The following is a 19,766-nucleotide window of genomic DNA, read 5'->3' on the forward strand; positions in this document are numbered from 1 at the left end:
TCAGCGCTGAAACGGAGACTGACAGCAAAAGGTCTGAAAGGTGTAACAGGAGGAACACCTCGCAGTTGCCCTATGAATTAACTGGAAAGTAAGATGGAAGAAAGAGAATATGAAAGGAGGTACAGTAAAGGGAACGAAAGGGGTTGCAGCTAGGTGCCGAAGGCACGCTGCAAAAACTTCAAGTAATGCCTAGTGTACCGCATAAGGTTCACTGACAGCACTATTCCCCTACGGGGTGCAGGTTTCTTTAAATTGTTACAAATCAAGAGATATTGTTGTTTCAGTTAAAGGATGCAAGAACAAAAACACTCATTTCTATTTACAAGTTCAGTCAACGAAATTATCCAGGATAAAAAAAAAAAAAAAAAAATTCGCCCAGAATAATGAATTTGTCTGCAAAATTCAAACAATATTTTCCTACATACATTACCGACTGTCAAAGAATATATTTGAGAAATACATCCAGTAAGGTCAGACTAGTCAATAAAAAACAAAATGCGTAGATATTCAGAAAATCCTGACATCAGGATTCGCTTAAAAACCTAAAAAAAAATGAGCCTGTTTTTACTGACAAAAGAATAAAGACTACGTTAGTATAATCCTATTAGGAAATATTTATTCCAGAACGTCCATTTTCTATACTTTGGCGATTTATGCCAGAACGTCCATTTTCTATACTTTAGCGACTAACTTATGCAAGGGATGCTGCATTAAAACGTCCTCTCTAATTTCAATATGAACAAAGCCTTGAATTTAGGATCTTGCACTTTAAATAATACTTATACCGAAGCCAGAAGTGAGAAATATCAAACATTCTTACAATAAAATGTCGAATATTTCATCGCTTATTAAGATTTTACATAAACAAAAGAAAAATTTAATTCAGTATGTATTTACCGATGTTCCTCCAAGTCTGTTCCTGGTAGTTTTGTTCCATAAATAAATATATTCATATATTTATTTTCACTACACAGAATGAAAAATTGAAAGAAATTATGTCATTCCCGTTAAGACTGAATTTTAAGTGCCCCAATATTTTACCTCGCTTTTATGTTACACCAAATAACGAAGGGAAAATACATTTACTTCAATTACAAACACGTAAAAAATGTAAAAATATTATACAAAGCAAAACTCGAACAATATTCAGTTTCTTTTTTATTCAGTGATTTATATATATATATATATATATATATATATATATATATATATATATATATATATATATATATATATATATATATATATATATATATAAAACATTGCACATTATATATATATATATATATATATATATATATATATATATATATATATATATATATATATATATATATATATATATATATATATATATGAGAAACAGATAGAAAGTGAGATTCCAAGTCACCTGTAGACCTATACTTTCAAATTACGTTTTCTTAAATTTTTGGTCGTCACGGAATGAGTATAAGGGGTGGGCGGTGGTGGTAAAGACAAGCAGCGGGGGGGGGGAGGAGGAGGAGGAGGAGGAGGAGGAGGAGGAGGAGGAGGAGGAGGAGGAGGAGGAGGAGGAGGTGATGGTCATGAGAGACCATTACAGCTCCTCCCCCACAGTGTGTGTTATTGCTTTCCCTTCGCAGAATTCTAATGAACCAAGAAGGCTACGGCGATAAAAGAAGAAGAAAAAGAAAAAAAATTATCTGAGGAAGGCTTTATATCTGTACCGGGATCGTCCGGGGACTTGTTAATGTCCCTGGATTACGTCCAGAGCTCATTAGGAAGAGCCGGAAGAACCTCTACATCTGCAATATTTGTTGAGCCCTGCAACGGCCCTCCCCCCGAAAGCCACCCACAGAGGATGAGGCTTGGGGGGAGGGAAGGCGAGGGAGGAGATTGTGGGAAAGAAGAAGGAATCTTACGACCTTCTAATTCGACTGACATTTTCGAGGTCATGGCGATAGGGTAGGCACTCTGAGTGACAGCTTTAGCTGGCACCATAAGACAAAATATAGACAGAGGAACGGAATAAAAATGAATCATCCAGAAATCTACATCACAAATAAAATAAGATGAAGCAACGAGTCAGTAACAGGTAAGAGAAAAGAATAGAAATGAATCATCCAGAAATCTGCATCGCAAATAAAATAAGATGAAGCGATGAGTCAATCGAACCGATAAGAGAAAAGAATAAAAATGAATAATTCTGAAAGCTAAATCACAAATAAGATGGAGCAATGCGTCAACCAAACAGATAACAGAAAAGAATAAAAAAGAAACATCCAAAAAACTACATCACAAATAAATTAAAATGAAGAGATGCATCGATCAAAGCATTTCCATCTCCACCACTTGATAAATTTGGGAAGCTCTAATTTGCTTGTTTGTACGAATCCGTGTAGAAACTTGGGCATTCATGCAAATTACGAGCGTAAGCACCCAAACATCTTACTAGTAGCGACGTTTAGATGATAGGACTTGTACCAACCACACATCAAAACAAATCATTACAAAGAGAAATAATTCTGAAACGGGGCATTATGCCACATTAAAGTTTAATTTATGTAAGCTTTGCAAAAAAAAAAAGTGTAATGTGGCGTATTAAAAGGAGGAAGTGAAGTACGTAACTCGTGTCAAAATTGAAGTAGTTTTGAGTTCGTGAAGGCAGGTATCAGGTGCGGTTTAGCTACTTAAATCACATTGCAGCTTGCGGTCTCAGCTGGCTGGTTAGCAAATTCCATTGCCGGCATAAGGCCAGCTTAATCTAAAAACAACCTCCACCTTGCAACTTAGGGTAAAGGTCTACCAAGCAGTATTCAGGCAAACACTGCTGTAAAATTAAAGCAAAGAGATCAGCAGTAGATGAGGCATTACATAGACAAGCGTTACAATGTAGAGCACAAAGGTGGGACATACATTTAGAAAAGAAGAAACACCAAAAAGAACTGCAATGAAGTTGTTGCGTTGAGCCCAAGACTGTCTCAGAATAAAAAAAAAAAAAAATAGAGTTTGAAGAAAATTTAGTGTATATTAAATATCAAACCAGAGAATACACTGTGAAATGATCAGGATACGTTTCTATAAGGTATGAAAGTCAAACGTTGGCTGACAGACCCAAGGGAAGGCACTGGGAGTAACAAAGGCAAAATGCAATACCAATACCTCTGTTCCTGTTCTGAATTTCATCAAACTGGAAAAAGTAATACATTATGACCACTGTACTGTACCTACTACGAGCATCGTGCATCTGTCAACACTACTTGAACCACAGAAGGTCTCTGCTAACTAGATGGCTCATCGTGACAAAATATGGTTCAATTAATCAACCAGTTTTCAACCATGTTCAACCAGTCTGCTGGTGCGCAAGGTTTTGGTTAAGTTAACTGACCGGTGGCATCACAAGTGAAAGAGATATTGGTACCTAAGTTATGAATGAATACATTTGAGTATTCATAAAGTTTGGCCGGCCTATCCATTCTGTTCTTCTGGCACAACAAAGACATAGGGACAATACTTGCAAGTTGGCTGAACATAAATCCTTCCTTTGTGTGGATACGTTAGGCCTAGTTGCAGCAAATGGTCTCACTATGGGTAGGGCCCGGGAGGGTGTAATGCTTTCAGATGGGCTATAGCAGTAAGTAGTATATCAGCCCTCTACGACCAAATTAAGAAAATTAAGTGAGAGGATGGAACATTTCAAGAGAAGTCCAGGGCCGTTAATACTAAAATATTTGTATGAGTGTATGCACCAATGCAGTTTGTATGCGTATACTATATATGTAGATACATACATACCTACATATACACTGAACTTTTTTTTAATGAATGACCCATTATTCACCCCCAGCTTCCCCCCTCTCTCACTCACCCCTCCCCCCTTTTTTGAATTTGACAATTTTTTCTCATATTGGATTGTGTGTGTATGTGTGTGTTTGCATGTGTGTGTGCGTGTGATTAAAATAGATGTTATTGTTCCTTTGAATTAATTCTTTTAATATCAGTCAAGATCGTGGTAAAACTGCAGGTGTCCTCTTCAGCATTTCAGGATTTTTGACAACATGAAAGAGAAATGATTACGGAAAGCACTCGTCGTGGGAAACGACAGTTAAATGTTCGACAAACGACAAACTTCTATATTACTGAAGACATACGAGTTGAAACCGATACAGACTTCACCGGTCTTACCAGAGAGTAATGTATGAAGAAAACTCGAGCAATATTAAACCTTCCACTACAAGAATATTAATTTTGATAATCACTTCTAAACTTTCTCTACTTTCACTAAACTTCCATCAGTTTCATAAGGTTAGCAACCCAAGTTAGAAGAGGTTCACCGCAAGAATGCATTGCATGACACATAGGTCAATGTCTTCAAATGACAAGCAATCGTCAGTATCAATTGAATGTAATTGTTATTTATTTATTTTTTTTTTTTGCATAGGTTGAGAATTATTACCAGAACTTACGAAAGAAAACCACTGCTGTTTCCAGCATTAGTTTAACACCAAATTAAGTAGGCGGTTTTCTTATACTGGGGCGAGCGATGAGGGAGAAAAAAAAAACCCTGTTCTGTTCTCATAAACCGAAGCAGAACACTTGTTGCTTGGGATATCAGCATTTCAGTCTTCGTTCGAGGGAAGCAAGCAAGTACGAGGAGATGCAAGCTAACATTTCTCGAGCATGAAAGAAAACTATCTCTCTCTCTCTCTCTCTCTCTCTCTCTCTCTCTCTCACAGAATGAACGCATAGCATACTGGCCTGTTAACGCTAAACATTTCGTTTATCAACCTCCTTCGTATTTCCTCCTAATATTATGAAATAAAAGAATTACACACCACCCTTCTCTCTCTCTCTCTCTCTCTCTCTCTCTCTCTCTCTCTGTTAAGAGCGCGCACACATGCATACATTATATATATATATATATATATATATATATATATATATATATATATATATATATATATATATATATATATATATATTCCGTTGTTCATAATCACATTCCTCTATGCCTAATTTTCTTCATTCTGGGCTAACGTCACCACCTCCACCTCAACTCCCGCACAAAATAAACAAACCTCTCTCTCTCTCTCTCTCTCTCTCTCTCTCTCTCTCTCTCTCTCTCTCTCTCTGCTGCTGCTGCTGTGTTCCCCTTCATCAGACATGATTCTGTAGTACTGCAGATGACGTGAAGTTGGCAGGATCTTGAAGTTTGTGTTTTAATTAAGCCTTTACAAAATTTAATAACCTCCTGATTACTCCTGCGAAATGAATCACTCCTCCTAAATTTAATTAACCTTATCAATCATCTCTCTCTCTCTCTCTCTCTGCAGGCAAACTCTGCTTATTCATATTATGGACGGATTTAGCTCTGGGAGATACTTTTAAAAATAGCCGGAACAATAGCGAACAAAAACAACAACAGCGGCGAGGGTAGTTTTAATCACAAGATTTTGTTGTAAGTTCTCGTATCCACTTTAGTGATACACTGATATTCTCATTATATTCGTGTATGGCACTGAGAGACATTTTAAAAATTATTATTATTATTATTATTATTATTATTATTATTATTATTATTATTATTATTATTATTATTATTATTATTGAAAATTAAAAGCCATAGTAGTGTTAAAAACATTTACGTACAGAGTAAAAAACTCTGTGCATAAATACAGGGTCGCCTTGTTTCATTATTATTATTATTATTATTATTATTATTATTATTATTATTATTATTATTATTATTATTATTATTATTATTATTATTACTCAGTAAATGAAACCTATTCATACGGAACAAGCCCACCAAACGGGCCACTGACTTGAAATTCAAGCTTCCAAAGAATATGGTGCTCATTAGGAAGAAGTAAGAAGAAGTAAAAGGAAATAAAAAAAGAAAAAAAAAAGATCCCACTTATTAAAGAAAGGAAAAGTAAATTAATAAATAGATGAATAAATAAATAAAATATATCTTTAGAATTTTATTCGCGGAATTTAAGCTAATATGTCAAGAACTGGGGCAATTTCAGCCATTCAGCGCTAGAGAAAGTGAAAGGAGGCGAGTTGGAGTGGTTGGACAGCAGGACAAGAGAGACCTAGAAATAAATGAGAGGAAATATAAAGCTCGAAAGGGGAACCTGTTAGAAAGTCCACTAAGAAGTAACAATTAGAGAGGCTGAACAGCAAAACTGAATGAAGAAAGCAAAAGGAAATGGAGGTACAGTAAAAGGCAAAAAAGTGGGCGGAGTTTTGGCCAAAGGATGCTGCAAACACCCTTCAGTAATGCCTACAGTGTGCCGCGTAAGGAGTATACCTTTTGGGCTAACAAATAAAACGATGCCTTTAGAAATGTGAATATGAATGTCTCTGATGTAGCTTCAACACTGCAATAACTTTGAATCATTTGAACACGAATTAAAATTTTTACCAAATCTACGACCAAAACCTGGTGGATTCTGTAACAAAATTACGGAAAGAATTCGCTATGGCAACTATAAAAACTAGTAAAAAATGCGAAAAGTTTCTTTGGCGCAATCGACTTTTCTGTACAGCCCATGAAACTCTCAGCCGCGGCCCATGAAACTTGTAGCCACAGCCCTGTGGTGCCCTGTGTTGTTGGCACCTATAGCGGTGCCAGACGCACGATTATGGCTAACTTTAATCTTAAACAAAATAAAAAATACTGAGGCCACAGGGCTGCAATTTGTAATGTTTGATGACTGGAGGGTGGATGATCAACATACCAATTTGCAGCCCTCTAGCCTCAGTAATCTTTAAGATCTGAGGACGGACAGAAAAGTGCGGACGGACAGACAAATAGCCATCTCAGTAGCTTTCTTTAACAGACAACTAAAAAAATATATTCCCCCGAATATTACAGGAAAAGCCTTTCTGGAACTAGATTACACGGCCATATTTCATTCCGTAAAAAAAAAAAATATGTAAAGTAAAAAAAAAAAAAAATGTTACCAGGCACAAAAATTTAATAAAACAAATGAACGCTTTTTCTAGGGACGTTTCCTGCCATATTAATGGGGCCATTAGCGACGTAACCTGCGTTGTGGAATTCTTAAAAGCAGCATGCGTTTAGACGCCACAAAAAGGCTGATAAGGGGTGAGGTCGTTATTTTCATAAACGCTCTCTCTCTCTCTCTCTCTCTCTCTCTCTCTCTCTCTCTCTCTCTCTCGTTATCAACTTTGCAATATCTATCATATATTCCTTTCTGTCTTTTTCTTGCTATCAAATCAGTGTTTTCAGTTACTCTAAATATTTTCTATTCCTTTCTCTCAAGAACTTAATTGTTGTAATGGTCGATCAGTGAATTACTAAATATTATCCTCTCTCTCTCTCTCTCTCTCTCTCTCTCTCTCTCTCTCTCTCTCTCTCTCTCTCTCTCTCTCTCTCAGTTATCAATTTAGCAATGTCTGTCATTTAATCTTGTGCCTAGTATAACCTGGATTCTCTATTTATAATCCTAACAACGCTTCTCATATACTCGCCTCTCTCTCTCTCTCTCTCTCTCTCTCTCTCTCTCTCTCTCTCTAAAGTTACCAACTATGCATTTAATCTTTTCGCTGTTTAGTAACCATATTACATTTTTTCAAGTAATCTAACCATTTGCCATTTCTTTCTCTTATGAACTTAATTGTCGTAATGGTTTACCATTGAGTTACTAAATATCATCATCTCTCTCTCTCTCTCTCTCTCTCTCTCTCTCTCTCTCTCTCAGAAAATATTATGCTGACAGCTTAACAAAGAATACAACCTTTCAAGAGCTTGCCCTCGAAGCAGTGAGCCAGCGACCAGACAGAATTTCCTGCACACGTCTGTCTGTCAGTCTGTCCCTCAGAGGCTGAGCAATGCTAACAGACAGAACCAAAACGACGCATATAGCCGTCTGTCATACAGGGAAAGTTGAGAGGAGCCGAGATTGTCTGCCTTTTCCAAGCATTAACGTAACAGGTCGAGATAAGGCCAAGGTCAGAATGACGTCAATGGTAAGAGATGAATAAAAAAAAAAGAAACAAAAAGATAATGATGATTAGGATAAATTTTTCAGGCTGAAGCGAAAACCAGTGATAAATACATAAAGAAGAGTTGATATATAAATATATATATATATATATATATATATATATATATATATATATATATATATATATATATATATATATATATATATATATATATATATATCTGAATCACGAAAATATGGAACGTGGTGAATATATAGATAAAGACAAATTCCACGAAGGAATGAGAAACAATGGAGTGCTGCAAGGCCTTTCGACTTCTAGTCCTTTACTTAGTTGTCTGCAAATTAAAGGACTATAAGTCTAAAGGCCTTGAAGCACTCCATTGATTCTCTTTCCTCGTGGATTTGGTCATTATATATATATATATATATATATATATATATATATATATATATATATATATATATATATATATATATATATGACTTTGTTCATTAGGATACAGACATGACAGACAAACCTAAGCAGACTATACAGATTTACAGACGGGTAAACGAAGGTAAGATGTATAAGCAATAAAAACAAGACATACTGGCAATGAGACAGAATAAAGAAGAGAGAGAAAAAAAAGTCGAAAACACCGAGAGACGGGGGATATAAATAAAGAAATCTTAAGGGGGCGTTTGTGCAAAACACCTTCTCAAAACAAGGAGGTAAAAATAGACCTCTCGCCCCCCCGAGATGATTGGAAGAGGAGAAAAGAAAGAGCCGAAGCCAAAGAAAAGTCAATAACCGAGAGAGAGAGAGAGAGAGAGAGAGAGAGAGAGAGAGAGAGAGAGAGAGAGAGAGAGAAAAGAAAAAAAAAATAGTGTGCCGGGAAGGTAATACCAGCTCTGAGATGAGAAGTTGAGGTGTAATTAACTTTGCGAAGCGAGCAGCGGACAACAGCTCTCTCGGCCTATTGATCAGTCCTAGCTCAGTAAACATCGTCTCACCTTGCTAAGTGGAAGAGAAGCGATCATGCGTCGCTAAGTGGAGGGAATGGAGGAGGGGGAGGAGGGAGGAGGGAGGAGGGAGGGAAAGTAGAAGAGGAAGAAGAAGAAGAAGCAGGATGGGTGGGCCCTGATGCTGTCGAGAAGGAGGAAGAGGAGGAGGATCAGAAGAAGAATGAAGAAGGGGAAGAATGTAGGTAGGTGGAGAAGGAGGAAGCAGGATGGGTGGGCCCTGATGCTGTCGAGAAGGAGGAAGAAGAGGAGGGTCAGAAGAAGAATGAAGAAGGGGAAGAAGGTAGGTAGGCAGGTAGGTAGGTAGGTAGGTAGGTATGAGAGAAGGGTCCCTTTGCAAGTAATGCCTAAGTCGCAGGAAGGAAATAGGGAAGGGTTAAGAAGAAGAAGAGTCAGGTAAGGTCCTTAGAGGCATTCGTCCCTGGAGGCCCTCTCTCTCTCTCTCTCTCTCTCTCTCTCTCTCTCTCTCTCTCTCTCTCTCTCGTTCCTCTTTGGACGGGTGGGTATCGTTCTCGGCTAGCACTCTGCTGGGCCCGCTTTCGATTCTCCGACCGGCCAATGAAGGATTAGAGGAATTTATTTCTGGTGATAGAAATTCATTTCTCGTTATAATGTGGTTCGGATTCCACAATAAGCAGTAGGTTCCGTTGTAGGTAACCAACTGGTTCTTAGCCAAGTAAAATCAATCTAATCCTTCGGGCCAGCCCTAGGAGACCTGTTAATCAGCTCAGTGGTCTGGTTAAACTAAGGCATACTTAACTCTCTCTCTCTCTCTCTCTCTCTCCAGATGAGACGTACGATAAAAACACTGCCATATCACACACTCCTAACAGCACTTTGATACCTTTTTGTAAGAATGAAGTTTATAATTTCACCTCATCCTGCAACAACTACTGAAAAAATCTCTGTCTCCACATGTTTTAATTTACAACCATATAGCAACATCACAGCATCAGATCTTTTTAACATGAGCGATTCTTTTTCATAATAGTCAGCAGCATTTTCACATCAAATATTTTTTACCCTAGCGGTCTACAGCAAATTTTGTAGTTTGGGTATGAATATTATGCATATCTACACCCATTACACGATATGTATATCTATACTCATGTAAACTATGGCTACAGAGCACAGAGACAAAGTAATTGCTTTTATGTGGAAAAACACAATGATTTTAAAACTGAGTGAAAAATTCTCGCAATCACTTCAAGAGAATTTAATGTTGCCAGTGGGATGATCTGATGGAACTGGAACACAGCAAATAAAAAGACTAAGATTTTTCTTAAAATAAAAAACCTAATTAAGACTGACGCCACAAAGATAATTCTATGAGAACCGTCAGCTTTTATCGTCATCTTGGGGTGAAACCTCCAGAGCTGCTAAAATCTCAGATGAATTTGACAAATATGACATATATATTTCACAAAATCTTAAACCAACAGAGGCACAAGTCCTCTGTGTATTCCAGTCTTAAGTGAGTTCCAGACATAGGGAATCACTGGAAAGTATTATACACATTTCAGAAATGTCAAAAACCGAAAACTCTCCGGAGCATCGAACCTACAAAAGCAAAAAGATTTGCCCCCGGTACACAGTAAGCATTACTTAAGGTTCTTTACAGCGTGCCTTCGGCCCCTTTCGTTCCTTTTACTGCACCTCCTTTCATATTCTCTTTCTTCCATCTTACTTTCCACCCTCTCCTAACAACTGAATCACAGCGCAGCTGCGAGGCTTTTCCTCCTGTTACGCCTTTCAAACCTTTCACTGTCAATTTCCGTTTCAGCGCTGAATGACCTCATACTGTAGGTCCCAGTGCATGGCCTTTGGTCTAAGTTTTATATTCAGTTCAATTCAGTTCAACAAAATTTGCAAAGGAAAAAAAAAAAAAAAATCTCAGCACCGAGAGAGGTCGACATCCTGCGCGTGTTCCAGCCTGGCGCGAGAGTTCCAGACACGGGGAAACGCCCGGGAAAGTCTCATCCGTTCCAGCACCAGCAACATCTGACCGTCGATGGCGTGATTCAGTTACCTTCCGGCTGCGCTTTTCTTGTCTGTAGCCAGCGGGGTAATAAGGCCACTTTGCGCCTAATGAAAACCTGATTAGCCTGTTACTCTGCCCTGCCTTCGATGGCTTACGGGGAGGGCTCGATTTCAGCAGCGCAGCCAAATGGCCGGAGATGAGACGCATCGCACCAAAGAGAAATTGCATCTCCGCCATTTTATTATTCGCGCCCCTTCCACTTTTACACCCTCTCCTCCCTTCCCCCCCCCCCACACCCCACCCCCTTCCACTTGCCCAGCTCAACTTCCTGCGCGCGTGCGCACATAAACACGAACAATATAAGGCTAAATTTTCCATATAAACATAATATAAAATTTCAATGGTATTTCCAAACACTATATCCTTACATCTTACGCTGTTACAAACTTACAGACTACTACATATTAAACATAACCGGGTTATGGATACAACTACCACTGTACTCTCATGATAACGGTCTGTAACCACCGATGAATCCCTGTGACCAAAATTAAATTTCTGTAACCAGCGATAAATATCCATCTTCTCTCAACTGAATGAAGTCTGCCATCCGTTTTTTGAATTAAACTAATCGTAACTTTCTTTTGAATAAATTAAGTAGGTGAGGAAGAAATCAAACAAGTAAAAAATGCGCCGAAATTTTTTCGGTGCAATCAAGTTTTCTGTGCAGCCGCTACAACGTATAATTAAGGACACCGAAAACAGATCTATCTTTCGGTGGTCTCGGAACAATGCTGTATGAAACTTTAACTACGGCCCAGTGGTGGCCTGTCCCATATCGTTACCAGAAGCACGATTATGGCCAAATCTAATCTTAAGTAAAATAAAAACTACTGAGGCTAGAGGGCTGAAATTTGGTAAGTTTCATGATTGGAGGATGGATGATCAACATACCAATTTGCAGCCCTCTGGCCTGAGTAGTTTTTAAGATCTGAGGGCGGAGAGAAAAAGTGCGGACGGACAGACAAAGCCGGCACAATAGATTTCTTTTGCAGAAAACTAAAAGCATCATAGCAGTCCCATCCACGCCGTTTTTTAAGCCAAAACACAGCCACTGTACAGCTGAGACTAATTATCATTCATCAATATTAAATTCACGAGAATAATTCACCCATGAAAGATTTAGTCGAGTTTTTATGATGGGAACAAATTGTTAATTCTTACTGGATTATATTCATATTCCTACAAGATAAATTCATGTTCGTGCCTATAAAAATATAGGATCTCTTCATAATATAGTGGCACTAAAAAAGGGAAATACAAAACTGAATAGCCTGAATAAGACTGGAATGTCAAAAGTAAGATCATACGTCAGTCTAGCTAGATCTGTATTAATATAACGATTACACAATCGTTAGGTACGTATTGCTATAAGGACACGAATCAATGAACGGCAGTGTCACTATATCTAAAATACCTTATTGATTTGATAGTGAAGCTTGCACAAGGGTATCAGGAGTCAAATGGGAGAGAGTGAAGAATGGTACCATGAGGGACATTACGGATGTTCCATGTGTGGACGAGATACTGATGGAGGGGAGATAGTGATAGATTAGACATACACTTGTACCACCCCTGGGAGAACCCTGCTTGATAGGGCCAGCTGGTTCCTCTGTGCACCGCAGTATCTGGAAAACCTAAAATCACTTGGATGAGAACTTAGAGGCTGGAGGTTGGAAACGAATGAAGATTAGTGAAAGTGACAACACAGGAGTAGCCGAATTTTACAGAGGCCCCTTCCGTGGCACGGCGTTGGGGCTGATATTGAGGATAAATCATCGCTGATATTGAGGATAATATATATATATATATATATATATATATATATATATATATATATATATTTATATATATATATATATATATATATATATATATATATATATATATATATATATATATATATATATATTATTCAGAAGATAAATATATATATATATATGGAACAATATATATATTATTCAGAAGATAAACTCTATTCATATGGAACAAGCCCAAAGAAGACACTGACTTGAAATTCAAGCTTCCAAAGAATATGGTGTTCATTTGAAAGAAGTAACATTTATTCTTAGCAGCACAGGAATTTTAATTGGATGGTATCTCTCCCTGTATATAAATGGTAGGGGCGCTGGTGATTTGTAATCAGTGAAGCATTAGAAGCCACTGTAAGTTCCGAAGGAAATCATGAGGAAGTATAACACTACAATTCTACTTAAAATATTTCTCTCCGTATTAAAACCTACATGAGCTACCCAGTGGTGTCTCCCCATCTTTAAATTGAAATATAACTAAGCCTGCAAAAGAGATATGCAAAAAAAAGAACATATGGCAAAATCTGCTTACTAATTAATAACAAAAGGTACCAGGTGAAATAGGAACGTGTGTTACGAACGAACACACAATATATCAATAAATTATCCTTCAACAAATTTCATTAATCTGACATAACCCCATGACTAAATTATGAGAGAGAGAGAGAGAGAGAGAGAGAGAGAGAGAGAGAGAGAGAGAGAGAGAGAGAGAGAGAGAGAGAGAGAGAGAGAGCATCTGGCTTAAATGCTTTACCTAGGACGTAGTGGAAGAGTGATTTGTAAGCCCTGACAAAAAAAAAAAAAAATCATGCATGAAAATAGTCAAGCTACTTAAGTTCTTACCGAAATAGGCAATAGTCAGATAGTTCTCTAGGTCATGCTCTGTGTCGCGTTTAATATTTCACCCAGTTACTATGTAAACGCAGAGTCGGGAATAAGATTTAGCCTGCATGTAATGCACCATTCAGATTTCAGCATCAACACTAAGCCTCTTTATGCTTCAGCTCCATTATACATATATGCAGATGTTAAAGTTGGCGCGTCCTGCATATTTAAAACTACGAATAATCTGGATGCAGGCACGCACGCAAATATTATACATAACACGCACACACATTTTGTATATATACATATATGTAAATATATATGTGTGTATATACACATATACATCCATATATATATATATATATATATATATATATATATATATATATATATATAGTATATATAGAAAATTATTTTAATCAACTAAAAAAATGAACGGAACTTAGGTAAGTAAAAATTATTTTTAACAGAGCTAGTAAAAATTATTTCCAGGCTTCCACGAAGAATAAAATCTTTCTCTGACAGTGTATACACACACACACACACATATTTATATATATATACATATATTATATATTATATATATATATACGTATACTGTGTATGAGAGAGGGAGATCTGAACCCTTACGGAAGTATGGAAATAAATATTACCGAGCTTTTGTCTTTATTAAAAATAATTTTCTAGCTAAGTTCCGTTCATTTTCATACTTAGTGACGAATATATATATATATATATATATATATATATATATATATATATATATATATATATATATATATATATATATATATATATATATATATATATATATATATAATGAAACAAATCCTATTCATTTACAGATTATGTCCGTGCGCACGCCTGTATGGAGCGGAAGAACCAGTTAGCAAAAGCGTCCCCAGATCTGAGATGCAACCCATCCTCCCGGGGTTGCAGAAGCGTCAAACAGGACCCAACCCTACCCGGGACATGGTAAAAAAGAGAAAACAGAGAGAGGGGTGCATTTGTAAATAAAAAAAAAAAAAAAAACCACTGCTGTAGAACAACACAAAATGCGGTCCCATTACAAAAGATAATTTTTCCCTGTTATGAAAAAAACCCACCCCCCCAGCGGCGGCTGTTATTCAAATAACAATGGATTACGGTGTAATACAGCGGCATTAAGTTAAGCTGACATTGTCCCCCTTCACGCACTTAATCATGGTAATGGCAACCTATTTTCTATCCCAGATACAACAATTTACTCTATTACTTTTGTTAAGAGGAGCCCGGAGTACCCTCCCGCCCTCAGCTCAGGCTCCACTGATGCACGCACTTTGTTCAATGACACATGCTTGCGAATCGTTTCAGCCGAATTTCTGACTGCTGGTATCACCGAAAGGCCTCAAAAATACAATTCCTCATTAAAAGGGAGAAGCTCTGTGCTTTTCAAAACTCTTCCCACACCTCCACAAAAAAACAGTATCTTTTCGTTCTTTTTCAAAAAAATTTTTTTTTAAGAGTATCTTCTCGTTCTTTTTCAAAAGAATTTCTTTCCAAAGGAAAAGAGTGTCTTCTCGTTCATTTTCAAAGGAATTCTTTTTTAAAAAATAAAACGAGTATCTTCTCGTTCTTTAAAAAAAAATATTTTTTCCAAAAAAAAAAAAAAAGAGTATCTTCTCGCTCTTATTAAAAATAATTCTTCTTCAAAAACAAAAACAAGTATGTTCTCGTTCTTTAAATAAAAAATTATTTTTTTAAAAAACAGTATCTTCTCGTTCTTAAAAAAAAATAAGTACCTTCTCTTTATTGCAAAAGAGGCAATGATTCCAAAATTGCAATTTTTTCCCTTCAAAAAATATTTTCGTAATTGCAACTATGGCCGTGACTACTCTTTTAAAGTTTGATCGTAAATGTGAGACGAAAACATTTTTGCGGAATCATTCAATTTCAAAGAGTCAGGGAAATAATAAAATGCCCCTATCATGAATTCTTTTAAGTGACTCGCCCCCTTGTCCCCTGCGTTCAATAAAACCATCTCGAATTACAAGAAGGCAAAACCGGCTGACCTTATATAACTCAAGAGAGAGAGAGAGAGAGAGAGAGAGAGAGAGAGAGAGAGAGAGAGAGAGAGAGAGAGAGAGAGAACAAGGAAAAACAAAACAGAAACCGATACCTCTGTACAAAAGAAAAAGGGGGACAAGAAAAAGAAAGAAGAAGAAAAAGAAGCAGATGGAATATACAAGCCATGGGACAGAGAGAGAGAGAGAGAGAGAGAGAGAGAGAGAGAGAGAGAGAGAGAGACGTGGAGCGGAAAGAACAAGGGAAGGAGCGAAGGGTCGCACATACAGCCGCCTGCGTCAGGGGGGAAAAGGGATGAGGAACCTCATTCGCATTCATGGGGTGAGAATAGGGAGAAGGACTCTGCTACTGGTGAGAGACAAGGGAGAAAGAAACACGTCTACGCCGGCATGAGTTATTTGGGGGGAGGGGAGAGGAGGAGGAAGGGGAAGGGGAGAGGGAGAGAGAAGAGAGAGAGAGAGAGAGAGAGAGAGAGAGAGGGGGGGGGAAGAGAAAATCTAAACCTTGCTGCAGAAGAAGGAAATTTCTTAGAAACATGCCTCTGTTTATCATAAGCAATGGGGGCCTCTTCGCCCTGTAACTATGTATCAGAAAGGACAATTCTTCATATGCATAAAATATTCACCCCCACAAGCGATACTCTGCTCTCTCTCTCTCTCTCTCTCTCTCTCTCTCTCTCTCTCTCTCTCTCTCTCTCTCTCTCTCTCTCTCCCAGAACAATCTGTACGAAGAATCTGAAGAATTTTCACTGTATCTGCATTTCTTGAAACTAAACTTAATGCTCATCATTTGGCAGTCGACCCAAAAACTACACGCACTGTTCCTTTACACCTAATCTACACAGCGTTCTTTTGCATATTAAACTTTCCCTTTGACTCTATAAATGGGCATTAATAAATATTTATTTATAAACAAGTACGTGCACTTAAGAAACATAAATGTATATGTTTTTATGGCCATCCACATATTTCCCTTTAGAGAGGTTGCAGCCAAAAATTGTGGCCCCTCCTTGTTAAATGGATGTTCACAGACAAAAATCAAGTAAAATTATTTTATTTAAAAAGCCGGAGAGAGAGAGAGAGAGAGAGAGAGAGAGAGAGAGAGAGAGAGAGAGAGACAGAGAGAGAGCAGGCATTTATCACATGAATATTGTGGAATAATAAAGTAAAATGATCCTATGAAAAAAGCCGACGAGAGAGAGAGAGAGAGAGAGAGAGAGAGAGAGAGAGAGAGAGAGAGAGAGAGAGAGAGAGAGAGCAGGCATTTATCACATGAACATTGTGGAATAATAAAGTAAAAAGATTCTATGAAAAAACCGATGAGAGAGAGAGAGAGAGAGAGAGAGAGAGAGAGAGAGAGAGAGAGAGAGAGAGAGAGAGAGAGAGAGAGAGTACGGACAGGAAATTTATCACACGAACATTGAGGATCAAGTAAAATGATTCTATGAAAAAGTCAGAGAGAGAGAGAGAGAGAGAGAGAGAGAGAGAGAGAGAATGTATCACAGGAGCAATGAGAACAATAATTATCAATGCCCAAGCTAACTGGCCAACACAGAATTTATTTTCATTCACAGCGTTCACTCACCTCATTACATTTTTGTTAAGCTCGCAATCTCGATCAATCAGAGAAAAATTAGATTTAAAACACCGGTGCATTAAGCAATTCAGCATATTCAATTATCGCGGCATGCCTCCCAAACCACATCGTTGAATTTGCAGCTGTTTACATGACAGATAACTTGACAAGTATTTCACTACTCGTTTGATTGTTTTGTCGACGCTCGAATCACAGCACACGGCCAGAAATAAAACTGAAGCAATAAGACGACAAATTAATGATTAAAATGAATAATAATGAGCTGCACTGACAGAGCGAATATAATCATCAAAAGACGAAAGTATTCATTATACTTTTGTTAAAAGTATAATGAATACTTTAAAAAAAATGTTCATTTTGTTTGGCATGCAATATATTTTGTTCTAGTGTGTTTGTGGATGTGTGTGTGTGAGTTTCAACAAATATTCAGTATAAAAACAGCTATTTATTTATCAAGTCAAGCAAGCGTTATGCACTGTACGATGACACGACCTTTAAAATTACACCTGCAATATTGACAACCTCTTTCAGCCGATGAATATAATTTTAGAAAATTTATCATCATTTCTAAACTCTGGTCCGGACTAATAATGCTAATGAACAAGATGAACAAAATATAGATTTTTACACAGGACATCTTAAAAAGTAATGCCTCATAATTTACGAAATCAAACATTTTCAACAAATTTTATGAAATCAAGGGAAAACATTACAGAATCTGCTTCAGAAAAGTCTGAATGGAAAACGTTGTCAATGAAAGAGAATAATCTACTTACATCCCAGTGGAAAATACTGTTATTAAGCAATTTCGGAGCACAATTCGTTTACAAATATTATGTTTGATTATACTCACCTTGTTTCAGTGCGGGATTTTGCTCTAAAGAAAGAAAATTTGTAAATTCTGCAGTGAAGCAAAGTGGTCCATTTTCTCTACCATCTACTGTACAGTATAACCTGTTGTGGATACTGTCCCGTGACGTAATCCTTCTACAAATAAGTTTTCATGATGATGGAAATAACGGGTTGACTCAATTCTCAGTTTTCCAAAACTCAGAGCAGTTCCCTTGGAAGTCTCATCAACGAGTATAACGGTCAACCTAAGCAGGCTAATTTTACGACGAACCAGTTAGTCTCGTGGCGGAAGAGCCGAGCGGAAGACTTCGAAACAAAAAAGGGAATATTAAAACGTAGCAAGTTCGAGGCTCTCCAAAAGGTGCGTCATAATAGAAGTAATTGAGATGCGACGTTCGTATTGTATATTTCACATTGTACATTTTGATTATCTGCGTACAGAAAGGCAACCTGTTAGCAGTGAATAGGCTTTGCCGACGACTGAAAATACTAGCGCAGGGATTAGTTCTGTTTGAAAGCAGGATTGACGCAAGCCCGTTCCGGTTTCCCGAGGTTAATAAACAATATGAACAAGATATACACAATAGGGTTCGTGGCATAAAAGATGATACGGCAGTAAAGGGGATGCATGGGGTCGATTATAGTATCGGATGGATATGGCAAAGACATATTGCAAAACGCGGCGAGTTTGAAAAAAAAAGAGAGAGAAAAAGGTAAATGAAATTGGAGGGGGACGAAAGGACGGATGCTCGAATGAATGACCCGGAAAATGGGAAAGGTTGAACCGTCTGTGTGTGTACATACGGAAACTTATACAGACGAAGAGAGAATGAGTGAAGAGGTACCAGAGAAGTTAAAAAGACACCATGAAGTTAAAAAAAAAAAATTAGCGAAGAAGTCCCCGCGGTGGGAAAAATCTCAGGTACGAAGATACTTTCCAGTTAATGACTTATTAATCTAAGTGATGGATAAGCAAAGAATGTATACGGATAAGAGCTAATGAAAAAGGGGATAATTTCGTGCTGCGAGTTAACCACAATTAAAGCAAGGAAGGTTGGGAATGTGAACACTGAAAAAAAAATACGAAGATTCATGGAAAGCGTTGGTATAATAGCCACGATATGCCAAAGTTATCCAGCACTTAAGACATTATTGGAGAACATCAAGAGAGAGAGAGAGAGAGAGAGAGAGAGAGAGAGAGAGAGAGAGAGAGAGAGGTGAAAATAACGACTTTCATGCTATGCCTCTATGAGGAAGAGGTTTTTAATGCCTTAAAAGAGTGGCTTCAGTGGCTCAACTAAGGAGAGAGAGAGAGAGAGAGAGAGAGAGAGAGAGAGAGAGAGAGCCAGCCGAGCAGAGGCAGTAGTTAAACCATGGGAAATGGTGTAACATACACCAGGGACGAATGGCGTTTCACATGCTTCTGATGTATTTTCCTTCTGACTTCATGACTGCAGAAGTCTTGACACAAACGGTTTACTATTTCATCCGTGGGTTGCAAAATGAAAGTAATAGTTGAAGGGGTCCTGCCTTTACTTATTTTGATTTAATTGTTTGTTTACATAATATGTAAACAAACTTGGTTACTTAGGACAACATATTATGTTTTCGTAA

This window comes from Macrobrachium rosenbergii, chromosome 1, assembly GCF_040412425.1.
Source record: "Macrobrachium rosenbergii isolate ZJJX-2024 chromosome 1, ASM4041242v1, whole genome shotgun sequence".
NCBI lineage: Eukaryota > Metazoa > Arthropoda > Malacostraca > Decapoda > Palaemonidae > Macrobrachium > Macrobrachium rosenbergii.